Source organism: Podarcis gaigeae (genome assembly GCF_964106915.1).
Source record: "Podarcis gaigeae genome assembly, chromosome: 10".
Lineage (NCBI taxonomy): Eukaryota > Metazoa > Chordata > Lepidosauria > Squamata > Lacertidae > Podarcis > Podarcis gaigeae.
The window spans coordinates 57,241,155-57,264,309 of record NC_139686.1 but is presented as its reverse complement, the minus strand read 5'-3'; positions in this window follow the sequence as shown (position 1 = coordinate 57,264,309).

The window sequence follows — 23,155 nt, the reverse complement described above, 5'->3', positions numbered from 1 at the left end:
ACAAATTTTACAGGCCTGGTCTTTTGTTACCTCTAGGACCCAATGTTCCTTCATTCCTTCGTGATGGGACAACATGTTGTAATCAAATTTGAGCTTTGTTTCAACCCTGCCCATAACCTGACATAAACCTTCCCACTGTGTCAATTTCACAGGCACCGTCTTATCAAACCTGGCCTTTTGATCCGTAGTTTCTCCAAGTCTCCAGTTTTCCATTTTATAATCTGGAGCTGGAGCTACCTCACCATGCTTCCTAAATCCCATGCTGCAACTCTGCCAGGAAGAGAGAGACCTTTTCATTTGACTCATCTGTTGTTTCCTAGAGTGTATATTTTCCACACAGAAGGAAGTATTTGCTTATTATATTATGAGCTGTCTGTATAGATGACCTAGTAGCCGAAAATAACAATTGTTTTGTTAATTGGTTGCAATGCTACATTCTGTGTGTTCTTATTGGCATGTTATGTTATGAGTCAACTTTGAACCATGATACAGTCAAACAGAATCTGTTCCAGAAGTCCGTTTGACTTCCAAAACATTCAGAAACCAAGGCCTGGCTTCCGATTGGCTGTAGGAAGAGACCTCACCTGAAATGAGTGGTGGTGGCAGTTGGGTGAGCGGCACAGACATTGGTGGCCGTGGCAGGCCTGGATAGCACTTCTCATTTCACCTCAAGCAGCGAAACAGAGTAGCCCACCCCCACTTACAATACATGCCACAGAGACTCCTGTGACATTTTCGACTGAACTGCCTTTAAACACACACACACAACTACAACTCTGATGGTTGTTTTATATTTAGAAACAGCTGGAGAATGTAAGCAGTAAGAGGCTGAGATGATGCTAAAGTTACATCTGCATTTCAAGAGATAATAAAGTTTGAATCTGGAGCATCTATCGCACGGAATGATTTTATGCTTTATAAGGCTGATTAAGCAAATGCTACCCTGTTTTGCTATAACGTGTAGGCATTCATTCAAGAGAGAGAAAATGCATGAGATGTTGAGGCTCTTGCACCTATTAGCTCTGCTGGAATTCGTCCTGCTTTTCTTTTTTTCTTTCATGAGGATGACAAAAGAGCCAGAGCTCATTACATTTCCAGCTCATAATACCGGCTAAAATTTAACAATACAAAATCTGCAGTAGATGTCTCACAGAATCTCTGCTCCATAGGTTAGTTAAGAATAATAAAAAGCATACAAATGAGTACATATGAACTAGTTTCAAAGGAAAATAAAAGGGGATGATGGGGATGAAGAGCCTGCAGGGAGTTACCATTATTCTTACAAAACTAGCTGGGTGTTACCTTTCTAAAGAGTTTGCTGGGAAAATATCAAAGATGCCCCTCTGAAGCACAAATGATACCTGTAAATAATATCAGCCTCTATCGCTGTTCCAGCTGTTAGGGAATGAGCATGCATATAAGAGAAGAAATGTTTTGAAAAGTTCTGAAGATGGCAAGCCATCTGGCTTTACTGGGAAGCAGAAAAATGTTCTGCTCCCTACATCTCCATGTTAAAGAGATAAAAGGTTAAAAATCCCTATTGTCAAACAAGACATATATGTGTCTCCAGAGCAGGGAAGGCTACCTAGTGACCCTTCAAATATTGCTGAACTATAACTCTTTTACTTAAATCAGATAGCAATTTTTCCTTTTTTTTTTTTTTGTAGCCTCTAATTTAAACAGATGGGACACTGGTGGCGCTGTGAGTTAAACCACAGAGCTTGGGATTTGGCAATCAGAAGGTCGGAGGTTCGAATCCCTGCGACGGGGTGAGCTCCCGTTGCTAGGCCCCAGCTCCTGCCAACCTAGCAGTTCGAAAGCATGTCAACTGCAAGTAGATTAATAGGTACCGCTCCAGTGGGAAGGTAAACGGCCTTTCCGTGCACTGCTTTGGTTCACCAGAAGTGGCTTAGTCATGCTGGTCCCTCGGCCAATAAAGCGAGATGAGCACCGCAACTCCAGAGTCGGTCACGACTGGACCTAATGGTCAGGGGTCCCTTTACCTTTAATTTAAACAGATAGTGTGGATCCCTCCCCCTGTATAAACTGTCCTATGTACATATCCCACAGTCCCACTGAACAAGTGCAGAGAAGCTGAAATTTGGCGCAAAATTCAGCTTCTTGAAAATACCAGTTTCCGTTTTAAAGGAAATTACAGCAGGTGGTGCTGTGTTCTAAACCACAGAACCTAGGGCTTGCCAATCAGAAGGTTGGCAGTTTGAATCCCCGCAACGGGGTGAGCTCCCGTTGCTCGGTCCCTGCTCCTGCCAACCTAGCACTTTGAAAGCACGTCAAAGTGCAAGTAGATAAATAAGTACCGCTCCGGCGGGAAGGTAAACGGTGTTTCCGTGCGCTGCTTTGGATTGCTTTGGATTACTCCCTCAGCCAGTACAGCGAGATGAGCGCTGCAACCCCAGAGTCGTCCGTGTCTGGACCTAACAGTCAGGGTTCCCTTTACCTTTTACAGTGTCTATCAAGGAATATCGTGCAGACAATACTCTGTCAAATTTCAGGAGTCAAAAGAAGCCTTGTGCAAGATTCCCAGTGCTTGGGAAGAAGTTGTTTGACGGCGTGACCCTATCCATGTCTGCTCAAAGAATACATTCCGGCATGTTCAGTGGTCTTACTTCCATGCAAATGAGCACAGGATTGCTGCCTCAGTATAACAGTGCATTAGCAAGGCAATCTGCTCCTAACAACTGTTGTAGTGTATATGGTTTGAGCAGCGAGCTATTTCCTTGAAGGCAAATGATTTAATCATGTGTGGTGTTTCTCCTCTTCACTCCATGGCCTGTAGGTTTTCCCTAACCGGCTAGTGTCAATATTGATAAATGGAGTCCATTGTGAGCTTTCATTACTAAGCAGCGCTCCTAATGTTCTGGGCGAGGTCCCTTCGCTCAACTCTTTATCCAGTCGCTGTTGGTTTTTTGAAGAGCTGGTGGTAGCTGCCGCTGGCTACTAATTCCCATCCATCTTTATCAGTGACACTCACTCCTTGGGCTCTCCATAGCCCATTAATAAAGCTGGAGAGTCTATTATAACCTAGGCCCACTAAACAATGAATCATTGGCCGCTGCGCATATTATACCTAGAGGAGTTTTGCTGCATGTCGGCGGTGTCTGTTCTGCAGTGTTTAAAGGGGAGATGTTTGTTTGTAAGCAAATGAGAAACAGAAGCCAAGCATGCGTTTCCTGACTGTTTGCATATGCAAACCTCTTCTCCAGGAATCAGTGCCAGATTGACATATGGGCTGAGAGTGTTTGCAGCCCAATGCCTCATCATCTAGGAGGGCCTTGGCTTCTTGCCATTTTTTTAAAGGCAGATTTTGCTATCTAGGCCCAGATGCTTAGGAACATTAAAGACATGACATATAAGTCTATGGCTGTACAATCATTACACCAGTGCATACTTACTGCTTAGTAAAGCAGACCCTCCAAGTGTCCCTGTTTTCCAGGGACAGCCCTGGATTTACAGAAGCAAGTCTTAGTTTCTGATTCAATCCTGGAATGTCCGGCTTTTCCTTCAGACGTCCCTATTTTCATCGGAGAAATGTTGGAGGGTATGATAGAATGTCCTTATTTTCATTGGAGAAATATCAGAGGGTAAAAGGTAAGGTAAAGGACCCCTGAAGTCCAGTCAAAGGAGACCATGGGGTACAGCGCTCATCTCACTTTCAGGCCGAGGGAGCCAGCGTTTGTCCACAGACAGCTTTCCAGGTCATGTGGCCAGCATGACTAAATCGCTTCTGGTACAACGGGACATTGTGACGGAAACCAGAGCACACAGAAATGTTGTTTACCTTCCTGCAGCAGCGGTACCTATTTATCTACTTGCACTGGCGTGCTTTCGAACTGTTAGGTTGGCAGGAGCTGGGACAGAGCAACGGGAGCTCACTCCGTTGCGGGGATTCAAACTGCCAACCTTCTGATCAGCAAGCCCAAGAAGCTCAGAGGTTTAGACCACAGCAGCACCCATGTCTTATTTTCACTGGATAAATGTTGGAGGCTATGAAGTTGTGCTACACCCCCCTCCCCCGAGCCAAGGCAATAAGTAATAATAATAATAATAATAATAATAATAATAATAATAATAATAATATCTTTCTCTCGGGGACAACGAAATTACTTGGCTGCTCCATCCACCCAGGTAGGGCACTCCACACAAAATCAAAACAACTATAAAAACACTAATTAAAACAATACAGTATAATACAGCAAGGAAGATTAGATGACTTTCAAAGTCCAGGCTTCCCATTCAGGGCTGAGATCGCTCTGGAGAAGAAGCTGTTCTTAAGACGGCTCGTTCTTGTCTTCATCGTCCTGTATCTCCGTCCCGACGGCAGGAGCTCGAAGAGACAGTGACCAGGATGCGATGGATCTTTTACTATGTCCAGTGCCTTCCTATGGCACCTTGTGGCATAAATCTGCTCTAAGGTGGAGAGTGGGCAGCCAACAATGCTCTCTGCTGCCTTAACAACTCTGCACAACCCCATCCTGTCCTGGGTAGTACAGCTTCCGTACCACACACATAAGCCATAAGTGAGCACGCTCTCAATGGCACAGTGATAGAAGGCAAGCAGCAGTTTCTGCGGAAGATGGTTTTTCCTTAGAATTCTCAAAAAGTACAGTCTCTGCTGCACCTTCTTCACAAGCCCCCTTGTGTTGACACTCCAGGACTATACTATACAACCTTCAGAAGTCATCTGAAGGCAGCCTGTATAGTGAAGTTTTTTAATGTTTAATGTTTTATTATTTTTTTTATATGTTGTAAGCCACTCAAAGTGGCTGGGGCAAACCAGTCAGATGGGTGGGGTGTGGTGGTGGTGGTGGAATAAGATGCCCATATTTTCATTAGAGAAATGTTAGAGGGTATGGTAAAGTTTGTGGCTGCTTTAAAGCTGCTCAGAATCAAATGATAAAGTCGGCTATGAAGCAATACAGTGGACCCTCTGGATACAAATTTAATTCGTTCCGGGGGTCCATGCACAACCTGAAAAATCCATATCCATGTGGCACAATACAGTGGTACCTTGGGTTACATACGCTTCAGGTTACAGACTCCGCTAACCCAGAAATAGTGCTTCAGTTTAAGAACTTTGCTTCAGGATGAGAACAGAAATTGTGCTCCAGTGGCGCGGTGGCAGCAGGAGGCCCCATTAGCTAAAGTGGTGCTTCAGGGTAAGAACAGTTTCAGGTTAAGTACGGACCTCCGGAACGAATTAAGTCCTTAATCCGAGGTACCACTGTGGAGCACTTCTGCGCATGCATGAGCAGCGAAACCCAGAAAAATACTTCCAGGTTTGCCGCTTTTGCAACCCGAAGTTTACATTACTCGAGAGTAATGTAACCCGAGGGTCTACTGTACAAGTGCTCAGACCACTGCCTATTATTATAGCATGCGCTTTGAGAACAGGTGAGGATTCTTTTACATCATTGTGAATCGCAATAATATTTAATGTTGACTTTGTGTGAAAGTAACTAAGTGGTGTTGGTAAAGGAAAGTGATTATAGAAAAGGAGGAAATACTCAAACGTTTAAAACCACTCAAGTCACATGGCTTTGTACAGCAGGCAGAAACAGCCCTACTTAATCCCTCAGATACAGAACATTCATATTTAATGCACACTTCAGTATATAAATTTACTTGGCTGGAGAAATGCATTGCAAAGTTCAAGGAAGTGTGAATTTTGAAGGGTGATGTGTTTCGGCTTGCCTATTCTTTCAGAAAGTGCAAATAAGGTAGGTTTGCCCATAATTGTGAAGAGAATTGGGGTTTCCCCCCACATCCCCAGCAACAGACTAACAACACAGAACAATTTTGAAGTCACTGAGCTTTGATGATTCAGGCCTGTGTCCCCTCAGGACACGGGTGGCGCTGTGGGTTAAACCACAGAGCCTAGGACTTGTCGATCAGAAGGTCAGCGGTTCGAATGCCCGTGACGGGCTGAACTCCCGTTGCTCGGTCCCTGCTCCTGCCAACCTAGCAGTTCAAAAGCATGTCAAAGTGCAAGTAGATAAATAGGTATCTCTCCAGCGGGAAGGTAAACAGCATTTCCGTGCGCTGCTCTGGTTCGCCAGAAGCGGCTTAGTCATGCTGGCCACATGACCCGGAAGCTGTACGCCAGCTCCCTTGGCCACTAAAGCAAGATGAGCGCTGCAACCCCAGAGTCGGTCACGACTGGACCTAATGGTCGGGGTCCCTTTACCTTTTACCCCTCTCCCACTTTTGATTGTTGCACTGTTGTGCAACCTCCCAGTGCCAGAGAGGAAGTTTCCGGAAGTCAGTGGGGCTGGCATTCTGATTCGACAAGGTGGTGCCTTTGTCAAGAGCAATGGAAATGGGAGATTAAACAAGGGGCGAGTTTGGTTGTGGGCTTCCTTTTGAGCAAGGAATGTATATGCTCCCGAGCATTGAGTTATCAGAGGAAGATTGCTTCACTGCACTTGCGAAGGGGTCCTTGGGCAAGCGCTCTGAAGCAATGGTGGCAGATTGCATTTGGGTCAAACGATTGGGAAATGTGACAGGCAGCAAAAATGCCTCAAGCAAAAACACTCACTCCTTTTACACACGCATATACCCTCCCAACTAGCCTTCAGTATCCAGAATACATCTCGTCATTTGTTTCCTTTTCATCAGGGTGAAAAGCCTATCTATGATGCAAGCTGATTCATTTCAATAAATAATCTCTCTACAAGGACTTTCTCCTTCTCCTATCACACTCCTAACACCAGGAGAAACCTTCCCTATTCCTGTGGTATTAAAATTAATCATTAATTTTCCTCAAGGCATACAGTCAGGCAGCTCTGTTTATTTCATAGATTGATTGATTAAATTTATATACCACCCTTCATCAAAAGATCCCGGGGCAGTTCACAGGGAAAAAAATCAAGATACAACGCAAGTAAATAATTAAACCCAAGGAACAGAATGATAACATAGAGTTGTTTATTCACAAAAAAATATTAATTTTGTGTTATTATCTGGAGTCCATAAAATGGCAGGGTTCCCGCCATTAACCCAAGATGCTGGAGAAACTGTCCTGAGCACTGTCACCTCGATATGGCCTTGTGCATATGTGCAAATAAGCATTCGGGAGAGCATGGATGCAATGAGGCTCACCAGCTCAGCTGCTGAGGAGCAAAAGACATGGTGCAACGGTGGCAGGCTTTTTAAAAGTAAAAGCCAGCTGTTGCTCATTCCTCTTACATAGCCAGCAAGTTTCTCTCTCAGCTGAGCGGCTGTGTGGTACTACCACTGCCACATGCATTGCCATTGGGGGGTGTTCACCTGAGCACCCCAAAATTGAGTTGCTACGGCAACACAGGATGCGGTGGGGAGAAGAAGAGGAAGAGTTTGGATTTGATATCCCGCTTTATCACTACCCAAAGGAGTCTCAAAGCAGCTAACATTCTCCTTTCCCTTCCTCCCCCACAACAAACACTCGGTGAGGTGAGTGGGGCTGAGAGACTTCAGCAAAGTGTGACTAGCCCAAGGTCACCCAGCAGCTACATGTGGAGGAGCAGAGACGCGAACACGGTTCCCCAGATTACGAGTCCACCGCTCTTAACCACTACACCACACTGGCTCTTGTGGCTACGTCTAACACAAATGTGATATCGAATGAACTGGGAAGGGGCAATTCATAGTGCAGACCGGGGGTCCTCAACCCTTCTATCCCTGGGGCTGAGTCGAATACGCAGAAGCACCGAATCGCAACCTATTAAACTTGTTAAAACCTTGCCGATCTCTGGCAAGAACCACACTGACCAGCCTCCCACTCTGCTTCTTAGTAGGCAGCAGTGATTCAACAGACACTTGATATTTGAGATGAGCACCGCTGCCCCAGAATACTGTCTTCTACTGATTGGTACTACTCTTGCTTCTGTTGACAGAAGATGAGCTTCATGGGCCAGGTAACTAGCTCACCTTTACAGCAGCAGCCACCTTACCATCCATACTGAGGTAGGAGAGCCACTACACAGAGGCGTCCTAGACACAAGAGGAGACAGAGGACCTCTTCCTCAGAATGAGCCTGTTTTAGAAACCATCATCCATCAACGCCATCCAAGAAAGCTGGCTATTGGAGGATTTGGGACCAATGAAAGAAAGCTTCACACACTGCGTAGTTCAACTATAGGATCCACTCCTACAAGACCACTAACTGGTATAGCTTCAAAAGAGGTTTAGACAAATCAGTGGCTATTAATGGCTGCTAACTATGATGGCAATGTTCTGCATTGGAGGCAGTATACCTCCGAGTACCAGTTGCTGATAATAATAATAATAATAATAATAATAATAATAATAATAAATTTTATTTATACCCCGCCCTCCCCAGCCACAAGGAGGAAGAACACAGTTGCATTCTTGCCCTGCTTGCAGACTTTCCATAAGCATCAGACCAGACGCGGTGAAAAGAGGATGCCAGATTAGGTGGACCTTTCTAACGTTTTTATGCACCAAGGTGCTCACAGGCTAATTTGAGAAGAACAAAATGACCGCTCCCCACATCAAACGGGGGGGGGTGCCTTTTGTGTGGTTGTGTGCAGCCCTCCGGATCCTATGCGGCTCCTGGCAGTACAAGCTGGCTTCCCCCTCCCCAGTCTGGAGACCTGGAGGTCTCCGTCTACCTCAGCCAATCGCCCAATCCCGCCTGGAGAGGCGTTGCCAGGGGATTGGCCAGGTAAGGGGAGGGACCGCCCTGCCCACACAACAGAGGGTAAATCTTACCTGCGAAGCGTCAATTGGCTCCAGAGCTTCTCCCACCCTGCCCCTCCCTCAGTTAAGCCTTCTTTGCAGGTTAACCTCTTCTCCACAGGTACAATGGCACTGCTACATCATGGTCACTGTTGAAGGGCCAGAAAGGGATTTTCCTGCATTGGCAGGTTTTGCCTTCCCCATAGCAAAACGTCACAACTTTGGCGGTTTCAGGCCCTGGGCAGAATCCTTTAGTCTATCTTCCCTAAATGGGGGGACATAAAGTGATGACCCACGCCCCCCTTGTGGCAATGATCCCAGGGATCCCTGTTAAAGGGGTCTTCAGAGGAGGCATTGGCCATACGCCGAGAGGTTGTCATTGCTCTCCCCTGTGACGGCGGTGAAATGGGGGGTGGGCTCTCTGCTTGAACATATGTTCTCCAGAGCTTTCTGTGAAGATCACACAGGGTCCCCGGACGTTTCACCGTCTATTGACCCCTGTGCCACCACTTGATTTCTCGCTGCCACCACCCAGGCCCTACCTGGTACAATACTGAGTCCAGTCAGGTTTAAATTGGAACATAAACTTCTGTTTATTTATTGCAGTTTAACAAGTGTGTGGTTTCATAAACGGTATTGGTCAATTACAATCATAGGGTGCCTATCCAGACCTATAACTTCCGCTACCTGCTCTCACTCACTAAACCACCTCTCAGATATTTACTTGTCTTCCTAGCTCTTAACTGTTCCTGTCTCACTTATTTCTTTACACTAACTCAACCTACCCACAGACTCTTTCACTCCAACCACCCAACTCCCAATGAACTCCCCTTTCACCCCTCCCAGAGCTGGTTTTATAGTCCCTCTGACTCCACCCCCCTGGGTTCTGATTGGGTAACTTGTTTAACTATTTCACCTCCAGCACTCTCATATGTTAATGTCACACCAGCCCAATCCCCACACATTCTGGATAACCCTGATGTCCCCCAGATCCCCGGCTGGGGACTGGGAAGAATAAACATCCAGTGCCTGAGCCAAGGTCTCCCTACATCTGAAAATTAATAAAGTTGTCGCCAATTTTAATCCCATAGCACATTGTCTTGAGTCATTATTCCACTCGGGGGTCACCTGGGGTTGGGGGGACTCCGCCTGTCCACGCAAATGCACCCCATTGCTTCTTATGCCCTGTAAAGAGCAGAACACAAAGGTATCTGCCTCTTGCATGTTTTATTTAATCATCATCACCACCATCATCATCCTTTCAAGAGGTTTCAGGCAAGAAAGGTCACCGCGTCCTCCTCTGAGGCCATGTGTCTTTCCATTTTCTTCATCTCTCATTTCTCTTTAGCTGTCACATGGAAAACCTGGGGATTTGGAGAAAGCAGCTCAGCCTGCCCTGGCATATAGATGCCTGGTGTGAAAAGGTTCACCTACCGATTGTCAGCTTTTCATGCAGTTGTTAAAAACAAAGGAGCTGCAAGTCCAGAGAAAAGAGTGGAATCTGTTTTGGAAGATGGATGAAGAATGCTCTGCATTATAATTGTTCCCATATTGTATTTACTTCATTATTTCAATGGTAAAGTATATGGACAAAACAATGTAAAAAAATAATCTATCTCTCTCTCTCTCTCTGTGTGTGTGTGTGTGTGTGTGTGTAATAAAAGATGTTAAGGCTCACTGTATGCAGAAACAGTTCATGTTTAACCTAATTATAAACACACTATCCAACCAACTCATAATACACAAATTTAGTGATGTAATGGGTATAACAAAAATAATAAATGCATCTACAATATGATTTGATGAATGTGGCTTCTTGCTCCATTATTTTTTCCTTGTTAATAAGGAACTTTTACAAAATTATTCCTATGATCCTCATCCCCCCACTTTTTTGCATCTCATCTATTTATAAACGTAGCTTAAATCCTACACACGCATAACTCAAAATAACATATAATCTTCTATTAAAACCTAGGGTGTTTTTTCCCCAATAGCCTGAATTGCTGGAACCCAACTGTTCAAAATCTTGTTATCATACACAAGGTTTTTTTGGTATTTCTAAAGTCTGCCAAATAAACATTTTTTTTCTTCCAAACTGAGTCAGAGTCCTTAGTCCTGCCATTACAAAGGAGACCAAGAATCTAGCCTTATTGTCTTTGAAATGTCACTCGAATTCCCTCTGTGTTTTTCTTTCTCTGCTGAAAAAAATAAGGTTAATAAGACCTCTCCATTTCTGAAACATGCTTTGAGATAGTCAGATGAAAGGCACCATATAAGTACAAAGCTGAGTTGTAAACAAGTCATGTACTGTTTGCTATCACTGTGATCATTCAGCAGCTGTGTCTTTTGTATCCCCCCCACCTCAACATAAATAAAGAGTCAGAGCACTTCACCATGTACCTTTTATTCTGCGACATTACAGAGGTGGTGTCTAGGGGACGCAGGGCCATAAGAAGCAATCAACTAAATACTAAAGAAATCTGGAGCGGGGGAGAAATCTTGTGGCACCCGCTTTGTGACTGTGCGGTAGCCTTAATTATTAGCAGCCTGGATTGTGTGGTGCAACTAAGCAGAGTGCAACATACAGGAGGTAAAGGTAAAGGTAAAGGTAAAGGTAAAGGTAAAGGTACCCCTGCCCGTACGGGCCAGTCTTGACAGACTCTAGGGTTGTGCGCTCATCTCACTCTAGAGGCCGGGAGCCAGCGCTGTCCGCAGACACTTCCGAGTCACGTGGCCAGCGTGACAAGCTGCATCTGGCGAGCCAGCACAGCACACGGAATGCCGTTTACCTTCCCGCTAGTAAGCAGTCCCTATTTATCTACTTGCACCTGGGGGTGCTTTCGAACTGCTAGGTTGGCAGGCGCTGGGACCGAGCGACAGGAGCGCACCCCACCACGGGGATTCGAACCGCTGACCTTTCGATCGGCAAGTCTTAGGTGCTGAGGCTTTTACCCACAGTGCCACCCGTGTCCCTATACAGGAGATATCCAAGTACAATAAACACCTAGACTACAGCCCAGCACAAGGTGTCACTCAAATGGTGATAGATGTTGGAGAAGGAGTGAATCTTGCCCACAAAGATGCAGATTTGTGGCATGTGGGCGCAGTGGAAATGGGACAAAATGGGCAACCTTGTTGGGCGACATCAGGCCACCACTTTATTGATTACACAACAGGTTGTCACAGTCCGGTTTACGGGCGGTCAAAGTCCTGGTAGAGGATGTCGGGACCAGGGGCAAGACGGCAGGGTGGGAGCAGGAACAGGAGTCCGTAAGCCAGGAGTCAGGAAGCCAAGGGTCCAAGGGTCAGAGAGCCGGGAGTCAAGAAGCCGAGGGTCCAAGGGTCAGGAAACCAGGAGTCAAGGGTCCAAGGGTCAGGAAGCAAGGAGTCAAGAAGCCAAACTCAGCAAGGCAGGAAGCGTGTTGCTGTGTCAAAGATCCAAAGGGAAATGCTGACCTTATATCCCTTCCTGGCTATTGCCACCAGGTGCTGTGAGTTACTTATTCGGCCTCGCCTGTGCCTCTTCAGAGCAAACTTAGGAAAGCCCTAGTTCTGTGAAGCCCTGCCGGTCACAGGGCACACACTCCTGACACAGGTAATGATAGGAGCGAGCAGCAGTAAATCACACCAAGTGAGTTGTACTTAACTCTTTATTAGAGAAACCGGATCTACACAGGGGTCTCAGGCCTAATGAGCACAGCGACTCATCTCTGTCAGGTCAAGGTCCCCGCCTCCCCACAGTTGCCTATGTCTCCTCCAATCAGAGACTGCGCCTGCATGTCTGCCTTTGCTCCTCTTGCTTCATACCTCTCCTGGTCCAGGGGAAAGGGGAGTTAAGATCCCACCCAGTGACATTTCTACAAGACTAAGTTGTGATAGAGGGCTAAAGATGCCTAATATGATGAAGCACTCATTGAGGGAAGGGCAGAATAGCTCTCAAACCAGAGCCAGTTGAGGTTGGGAGGGAAAATTCCTATCCGGCCCAGTCAACCAGGGACCCAGGAGCCCAGTAAAGCCCTAACACCAAAGGGTGAAGGATGGGAAAGCTCACATTCAAAATGACCCCCGTTTCTTTTGAATGTATCTAGCCCCTTCTACCGTCTCACAAGATCCTATGAGATGATGATGGGATCTTGCAAGAGTGCTGTGGAATGTTGAATCCTTTCTTCCACCTCCCCCTGCACCACTGTGTTGCTGGCCAAAGGTGTCCCACCACCACTGTCCTGGGTCTACAAGTCCTGGGTCTCATAAGTCTTCTTCCTCTGTGTCATCCCTAGGGATCCTTGGGCTGGTGCCTCCCAGCACTCTTCATCATCCATCCAGTCCCTGACACCACGTCTCACCACCCCTTCCCCTCTCCTTCTTGGTAACACCAACAAACTATGGCATTGAGAAGCCAGAAGAACAACAGAGTCCCAGTTGCTACTGGGGATATCCCAACTACATAAGAGCAGGGCCGGATTTAGGTTTGATGAGGCCATAAGCTGCTGAAGGTACTGGGGTCCTTTATATGTCCAGCTGTCCTTTGTCAACAACAAATTGCTGCTGTTTTTTGTTTTGGATATATGCTATATATGAGAGCCAGTGTGGTGTAGTGGTTAAGAGCGGTAGATTCGTAATCTGGTGAACTGGGTTCACGCCTCCGCTCCTCCACATGCAGCTGCTGGGTGACCTTGGGCTAGTCACACTTCTCTGAAGTCTCTCAGCCCCACTCACCTCACAAAGTGTTTGTTGTGGGGGAGGAAGGGAAGGAGATTGTTAGCCACTTTGAGACTCCTTCAGGTAGTGATAAAGAGGGATATCAAATCCAAACTCTTCCTCCTCCTCCTCTTCTTCTTCTTCTTCTTCTTCTTCTTCTTCTTCCTCTTCTTCTTCTTCTATATGGTAATTTGTGGACCTAATAGGTATCTAAAGCCGTTGGCACATGCTGCTATGCAACCAGTCCATGCAGAATGTAGGAACCCCATATATAGAAATGAGCAAACCAGTGATATTTTAGGGAGCAGGCTAGCAGGCAGGACCAATTACTTATCTTATATTTGGGAAATGTACATCCAGGTTTTTTTTCTTCAAATTTTGTGCGGGCCCCCAAGAGAGTGGGGCCCTAAGCTATAGCTTATTTAGCTTATACGTAAATCCGGCACTGCATAAAAGTATGGCAAATTTCCAGCATACAGAACCAGCCCTAACAATTGACAGTGTGTAATAGTCACTTCATGGGACACAGGTGGCGCTGTGGATTAAACCACTGAGCCTAGGACTTGCCGATCAGAAGGTTGGCATTTCAAATCCCCGCAACAGGGTGAGCTCCCGTTGCTCAGTCCCTGCTCCTGCCAACCTAGCAGTTTGAAAGCATACCAAAGTTCAAGTAGATAAAAAGGTACCGCTCTAGCAGGAAGGTAAACGGTGTTTCCGTGCGCTGCTCTGGTTCACCAGAAGCGGCTTAGTCATGCTGGCCACATGACCCGGAAGCTGTACGCCGGCTCCCTCGGCCAATAAAGCGAGATGAGCGCTGCAACCCCAGAGTCGGCCACAACTGGACCTAATGGTCAGGGGTCTCTTTACCTTTACCTTAATAGTCACTCAGCCACCTGATTTGGGGTGTCATGTATATGCAGTAAATTATTAGTTACTTTATTTTTGTTTTATTTTTACTTTCAAGAGAGAAAGACACATGCAGGATTTTCCGCCTCAGGTGCCAAAATAACTTGACCAGCGTTGGGTGCTGTGCTCCACGATGGAAGAAAGAAACAAGTTGTTGCTTTGGCTCAGGCAGCAAAATATCTTAGACTGGCCTTGCTGCCACTCATGGGAATTTCACTAACTGGAGTGAGGCAATAACATGAAAGGGTGAAGGAAATGCCAGTGTGTTCCTCAGTCTGACTTTAATATGGGTTTAGAAGCATAGAAGAAAGAAGCTTTTATAAGAGAAACTGGAAATAATTTATAAGCTTCAAAATGACTCTAATTCTCAGAAGCCGTGAGTCAAATGTATAGTTTTGGAAGCTTTGGATGTAGCTATTGGAACATAGTGGACAGAAGAAGCCCATGAGAATTCCGATCGATATTTTTCAATAGAATCGAAGGCCACGCGTCTTAAAAATAAATATAAATCCCCTCTGCAGTGCCTCAGAAATCTCAGCCCATGTTTGTAGAATTTCTAGAGTAGCTTCCAAAACGTCCATTTCTTCAGCACAGGAGTTAAAGAATTACTCTCATCCTTCCAAGGGACTGAGGCACGCACAGCTAACTAGTAAGAGAATATGCCTTCTCCAGTTCATATCTTATTAGCGGGGTTTGAGAAGGAGCTGTAGGGGTTTGAGAAATCTGCAGCAAGAGATTGAGATGATTTGGTGAGGTAAAAACAATCTGAGACAGAGGGAGGGAGGGAGAAAGCTGTCCACAGAGGAGGCATGGGAAGCCAATGGAAGAGTAAGCAACAGTGTTTTGATTTTTACCTTCATCCACCTCACAACCTGCAGTGGATCTCTGCAGCTGACTAAGCAGCGATAACCTGGAGGCTTCTAGCTGAATCCAACCAAGTCACAAGCCTGAGAGGCAGATGACCTAATTTCCCACTGATTGTCAGGTTGAGGGGAAAGACTCTGGGTATTATCTGTTGTATAAGGTTTATACTGCTGAGAAGTTAACTTAAGGATGTTCATAGAAGGAAAGTTTCTCATTTGCTCCTCATCCCACCCACCAATCACTGCGCAGCCGCTTGCAACCCCAAACATGAAGAATATTGCAGTAGTTTCCCTAATATAATACTAGAAGTTCTGTTTTGTAATATTCTTTTCACATTGCAGTACCTGTTCCATTATGGAATTGTGGCTTTCTGTCCAATAGACCGGGATGTCAAGCTAAATTTCATCCCCACCAGTGAGTAATAGTAGTAGTAGTAGTAGTAGTAGTAGTAGTAGTAGTAATTAATTTATACCCCACCCATCTGGCTGGTTACCCCAGCCACTCTGTGGCCTGCCCACTTTGGGTGGCTCCCAACAGATTAAAAAGGTAAACGGACCCCTGACCATTAGGTCCAGTCGTGGCCGACTCTGGGGTTGCGGTGCTCATCTCGCTTTATTGGCCAAGGGAGCTGGCATACAGCTTCCGGGTCATGTGGCCAGCATGACTAAGCCGCTTCTGGCGAACCAGAGCAGCGCACAGAAATGCTGTTTACCTTCCCGCCAGAGTGGTACCTATTTATCTACTTGCACTTTGACATGCTTTCAAACTGCTAGGTTGGCAGGAGCTGGGACCGAGCAATTGGAGCTCACCCCGTAGAGGGAATTTGAACTGCTGACTTTCTGATCGGCAAATCCTAGGCTCTGTGGTTTAACCCACAGCACCATCCACGTCCCTCCCAACAGATTAAAAACAGAATAAAACATCAAACATTTAAAACTTCCCTGAGCAGGGCTACCTTCCGAAAATTTGTTTTCCTTCATTTGCAAGGAATCGTACAAAACAAAGTGGCACTAATAAAGAAAAGTTCCAGGGTGGCAACAGAAATCAAATTAAAAAATGCTTTTGCAGTGCAGTTCATCAAAACTATCCAGCAATATCAAGTTATAGGAAAACTGGTGCTATTAACAATAAGCCTTCTAGTTGGTTAATTGGTTCGGCAACTTCCATGCACATGACATGTGATGCTAATTATTTCCCCCAAGAGTTAAATGAACACTATTCAGAGTCAGCTGCATGAGAGCTATGAGATTCAGGTGTGGGTCAGATGCCTTGTCAATCCCAGCAGGTATATTAGAGGACGACCCTGTGGCCAGCCCACCATTCTCCTAAAGAAGAGAAGCATAGCATGGAAGATTTGTGTATAGTATGCAGATCTGAAAGGACCACAAACCACCCAGAAGGTATGCTGAAGGGTTTGGTAAAACAGTCATAGCAGATACAGCTGTTGTTAGTAACTCAGAGAAGGTTTGGGAACCTTCAAGCTTCCAAGAGAGCCAAAGTTTAACCTCTGAGGATGCTGAGCCACGGTTAAATGCCATAAAGGCTGAACTTGATTCCTTAGAGAGGAACAAGACATGGGAACTAGTTCCAGGCCTGCCCAGGCCACAAAAGATTTACAAAGTTATTGCAAAAGTTTTTCAGTGTTAATTTTATGCACTTTTTAAAATCACCATGGTATTTAACAATAATATTTTATGCCCTTTAGAGTAGAAATTGTGAATTGTAGAACTTTAAATATCCATCATCCTTGGCTTCACTCAATTTTGCTTATAACACTCTTCCATTTGCGTGGACAGGCGGAGTCCCCAGATCCCGATCGCCACCCCCCCGTCATGTGGAATAATGACTCAAGACAACGTGCTATGGGATTAAATTGGCCACAACTTTATTAAATTTCAAATGTGGGTAGACCTTGGCTCAGGCATTGGGCGTTCTCCCTCCCCAGTCCCCAGCCGGGGACCTAGGGAGCATCAGGGTTATCCAGTGTTTGTGTGGGGGATGGGCCGGCTCTGGCGAACATATGTTCAAGCAGAGATAGCCGCCCCCATTATGCCGCCGCTGCAGGGGAGAGCAATGATGACCTTTTGGCGTACGGTCAAAGCCTCCCTTCAGAAACCCCTTTAACGGGGAACCCTGGTATCACCGCTGCAAGAGGAAGATGGACAAAAGGATTCTACCCAAGGCCTGATACCGCCAAAGTTGTGACGTTTTGCTATGGGAAAGGCGAAACCTGCCAATGCAGGGAAATTCCTTTCCGGCCCTTTGACAGCGACCTTAACGTAGCAGCGCCCGCACACCTGTAAGAAAAGTTAACCTGCAAAACCTGTGAAGAAAAGTTAACCTGCAAAATAAGGCATTAACTGAGGGTGGGTAGGGTGGGAGAAGCTCTGGAATCAAGTGAGGATTCCCAGGTAAGATCCTCCCTCTATTGTGTGGGCAGGTAATCCCTCCCCCACCTGGCCTGATCTCCTTGGCAACGCTTCCCCCAGGTGGGATTGGACAACTGAATGGGGTAGGTGGAGACCTCCAGGTATCCCACCTGAGGGAAGGGAAAGCCAAGTCTATGCTGATGGAGCCGCTCCAGATCCAGGGGCTGCGCGTGTCCATGCAAAGGTCGCCCCCCGTTTTATGCGGGGAGCGACAGTGGCGTAGCGTGGGGGTGCAGGGGGGCCGGCCGCACCGGGCGCAACATCTGGGGGTTAGGGTTGGGGGCGCAAATCCACGGATTATGGGGCGCAAATCCACGGGTTAGGGGGTGCAAATTACTTGCCTTGCCCCGGGTGCTGACAACTCACGCTACGCCACTGGGGAGCGATCATTTCTTCTAGTTGTGAGGGTGGGGGATGGGGAGGGGCGTCACAAGTGGAGTAGCCTAGGCCTCTCTTCATCTAAATCCCTTCATCTGAAGCCCTAAACGGCCTCGGCCTAGTATACCTGAAGGAGCGTCTCCACCTCCATCGTTCAGCCTGGACACTGAGATCCAGCGCTGAGGGCCTTCTGGCGGTTCCCTCATTGCAAGAAGCAAAGGTACAAGGAACCAGGCAGAGGGCCTTCTTGATAGTGGTGCCTGCCCTGTGCAATGCCCTCCCATCAGATGTCAAAGAGATAAACAACTACCTGACATTCAGAAGACATCTTAAGGCAGCCCTGTTCAGGGAAGCTTTTAATGTGTGACATCTTAGTGTATTTTTGGTCTTTGTGGAAGCTGCCCAGAGTGGCTGGGGAAACCCAGCCAGATGGGTGGGGTACAAATAATAAAATTATTATTATTATTATTATTATTATTATTATTATTATTATTATTATTATTATTATTATCCGGCCCTGCTTGTAAGCTCACATCTCGCAGTGTGGACACAACAACAAACAGTCTTCTTCTCTGACCACTCTTCCTTGTCCCACCACCACTTCCTGGGCTCTGAGCATCCTTCCTTTGCAAGTTCCCCAACTGGTTCCTCCCACCATTTTTCTGTGTCCAACCAGTCCATGACATGTGGCATTGGTGCCAATTTCCAGTGAAATCTCACCTAAACCCACCACCCCACAAGAGATGCTTTGGTGGGGTCTTCTCAACACAGCAGGGCAATGGTAGGGAGAGACTTCCTATTTAACCTCAGGCGGCGAAACAGGGTGTGCTGTCCCTGCTTGAGACTAGCCAGTCATTTCCTGGGTCCAAAGAAGACCTCTTTAAAAACAGCCATAATGTGATCCCCCCTTAAGAGGATCAGGGCAGGAATGCCAGTTCTTTGGAGAAAATCCATGCCATTGGCTGACACCATGTGGTTGGATCATTTAATTCTACCTGCAGCGGGGTGTAAAATTGCCCCTGGTTACATTGCAGGATTAGATCACTGAGCAAATCTCACCATTATTTATGTGCAAATGAGATTTCTCAAAATGTTGCTTTGCCTTCCTATATAAATTTGTAAAAAGAGATATGTGCTAAAGCACCTGTATGGGCATGCCACAGAGGAGATACAGGTAGAAATTAGGGCTGGGGGAGGAAACACTATTTATGTTCAGTTGTGAAAGATCTTCAAATTTCATCTCTTTGCTGCCCTCTAGTGATTTGACTTTTTGATCGGTTTCTGTATTTCACAATCTTTTGAGATGGGTTTTCTGAGGTAGAGCTGGTGGTACGTTTCACTCTTAACAATAAAAAAAGGGGGGGGAATTACCTACCCCAGGAGGAGGCCATCACCCCTGTAGCTGATCTTAGCAGGCCTCCTAATTCAAAGAACAGTGGACAGCCCAAAACAGTGGCTCATACAACAAGCAGCCTCATGAAGCCAGGTAATTCTGCTGCATCTTAATATCAGGAGTGATGAATGAGCCGACACATCAGATGCAGCGACACACCTGAATTTACCTGTCTCCACTGCAGGCTGATTGGAAGAAGGCAAGGTGAGGAATAAATCAGGCAAGGATGCTGTATCCTGAGATGCAGGTGGGTACGTGAGGCTTACCAAAGAGTTTGATACAATTTAATTCACATATTCCATGTAGCATATTAGACTCACTGCTTGCTATAGTGCTCGCATGAAGAAAAAAAGAGAAACTACTGTATTGTTATATGAACTTTTAGCAAGTCTCAAACAATGGCAGCCGGGAGCAACTGATGTGTTTGACTACAAAGGGGATTTCAAATCTATAAGTAGATATCGTGGAGTTACAAGGTTTCCTACTTTGCAAGCAAGAGTATCTCCCACTGAAACCACTGGGACTTAATTTCTGCTGAAGCATGCACTATGTTTTTGTGTCCTCAGTAAAAAAACAAACTCCTTACTGGCTGTTTTATTATGAAGCTTGAAATGTATATAATAGATTTCATGCATTGTTATGTTCATAGCTTTAATTGCTTTTAGCAGCTTCATGTCTTATTTGTATAATAACTTTCCCCCTGTCCTGTTCATGCATTAACCTGTGTCTTGTAAAACAAGCTGCTTACATTTGATTCCCCTTATGCAAACAAGCATTTTCAAACACAAAATAGTTTATAGCTTTGTTTTCCCTTCTCTCTCTAGATAAAATGAAAGCATGCCTCCAGTTATATGGCAACACATCGCTACTTGTCAGTGGGTGCATGCAGACATGCGGTCTACTCAGCTTCCTTCTCTCCTTTGGCTATGAGAGGAGACATGTTGATTGGGGGCCTATACATATTCAGTAAATAAGTAAAAATGAAAGAAAAGGTGTTATGTACTGAGCTGAATCCTAGAATAGGATCCAGAATGCAGCAGTCTGATTGGTCCGCAAGAGCTACCCAATCCAGCACCGGGTGGAAGTGAATCAGCAACCTGATTGGCCTGCAGGAGCAGCCAATCAGGTTCCTGGATTAAGTGAATCAGCAACCTGATTGGCCTGCAGCAGCCAATCAGGTTTCTGGAGGAGATGAATCCACAACCTGATTGACCTACAGGAGAAGCCCAGAATTAGCCAATCACGTGGGGCCCATTGTGTAAATTAATGTATATATAGCTAGACATTTTGGGGAAAGATTAATTCATTGCTACTATGAGCTGAATAAAGAGCATGAAATTCACACTTGACTCCGAGTATATTTCAAAAGTGCTTTGAATTCCATCGATTCATAGAATTGCAGAGGGCTTTGCAAGTCATTTCATCTGTTTTCCTACCCCGTGAAGCAGAGCATTCCCAACAGATACTTCTATACAAGGGAGAGACACATAAGTTGCTGAGCTATTTTTTTTTGGGGGGGGGAGAGCCAAAGTTGCTACACACCAGGGTTTTCCCGGGCATTTTACCAATTTTTGGAAATTCCGACCAGACGCTGTTTCCAGCAGACAAATTCCAGATATGTCCAGGAAATTCTGGGCGTATGGCAGCCCTAAAACTGGTCAATTACTATCAAGACATTTCTCTTTCTGTAACTGAAGTCCTGCTTGGAGAGAAGCATTCCCACAATTTAGTAAATTAAACACACACACATACACCACGCACACAGTTTGATGGTGTGTTTATAGGAGCGTCCTAATGCTACCTTGCCAATTACATGCCTCCACCAATTCATCAAGTAATTCATTATTTGTTCTTTTTACAGCATCAGTCAATCACATCCCCGTCAAATACTCAAGCTGACTTGCAACCAAGCAGCCTAATGATTGTAATGCCACAATTAAGCTTGAGTTAATTATTCTCCCAATTAAGCTGATGATAGTTTGCAGCCCCAATTTATACAGGGGCTTGAAAAGACATGGCCCCACCCCAAAGGATGGGGATATTCACAATGAATTTGCTGGATCATAAAACTGTTCATCTTTTCCCTCTTTGTTAAATCAATATTTATTTCGCGGTTAATAAAAGTCTTTGTAATATTGCACAAAGAATCATGGCAGCTATAGAACAGAGCAGGGGGAAAGTGCTGAGCTTCCTAAATAGATTTTTTTTTTGTAACATCCAAATGTTTTAGGAGTGATATACCTTCTTATTTTATTTTAATACAGATAATATTATAATTCTTGAAAATATTAAACCATCCGGCATTGTTTAGATGTAAGGATCTTTCCAGTTTTTCAAAAGTGCCTCAAACACTACACAAATTCAAATGAAATCTTTTTCCTGTCTTGGACAAGGAGCTATTCCTATTGAATGCAATGCAGCTTGCTTCTGAGTAGACATGTTGAGGGTTGCAGTGTACCCCACTGACACTACAACTACAACACGGGGAAAGATATTTGCTTGTTTCTCTGGGACAATCACACACATATAAATACAGTGGCTTGGATCCTAAGAAAAATTAACTTAAGGTTTACAGAAGGAATGTTTACTGCCCCTCCTTCTGGCTGGAGGGCCAAATTTGCTGGGAGATTTGCCCACCTGTCAATCACCTGGTGTCACTATGACATCAGCCGATGCTTCACTTTGAAACCCTGGTTTTCATGTCCTGAAAGCACATTGTGGCTCTGTTTAAAAGCCCCTTGAGCAACAGCCCCACACTGCTCTTTAAATCTTCAAATCCCAGAGGTTCAAAGAACAGTACAGGGCTGTTTGCCAAAGGGCTTTTAAACAGCCCCATCTTAGAGCATCCTGTTTTTGGAGGTTCTGTCTCCACTTTAACAGCAGTTTCAGTGGAGACCACTTCTCCCTCCTGGACCAAGGCATAGTCTCTCCACCCATCGGCTGTTCCAGCAAGCAAATAATCAGGAGATCACTTTAAGTGCTCAAGTGTTGCTTTGAAGCCCCTGCTTACCTGTCCCAGGTACAATGGGTGGGCATAGCTTGCCCAAAACTGCCTTGCAGGAAAAATGGGGAAGCCCTGCACTACACCCCATCCAAGTTGTTCAGGAGGCTTTTTAGGGGCACAGGTGGCTGCAGGGGAAATGTGAAGACAGGGAACTTTCCTTCCACAAACTTCCTTAGGGTTGCAATCTTCTGCCCACTTACTTGGGAGCCCAGATGGTCCGAGCAGCTGATTCTGTCCTGCTTCAGTCTTGTTAGCACTCAATCAAAGGTCTGTTCCACCCCATTTTGTGCAGATATTTTAAAAGAACACACCCACATTTTTGCACATATTCTATGCACTTTTTTACTGTAAAATATGTAGTTTTCAACACTTTCCCCCCATAAAATGCACACTTTTTATGCAACTTTACATAAAAATCCATTGTTCGCACTTTTATGAACCCAAACTGTGCTGCAAAATCAAGAGACTTGCATGATCCTATGGGAAGTTACATTCCGTTCCACACAAAAAAATTTAGGAACATTGGATCAGGTTGGTCTGCTGCAAAAATTCAGATCAAGCAACTTCTTCCCTTAGCCTGGGACAGGGGTCTGCAACCTTTAAGACAAAAAGAGCCACTTGGACCCGTTTCCGAAGAAAAAACAACAACTGGGAGCCGCAAAACCATTGCGACATTTAAAACAAATATAACACTGCATACATTGTTTCTTAGCCCAATGTTATCCTCGTCATTATAAAAATAACTTTTTTGACACTTTTTAATTATTTTTTGTTTGACCCCTCAGA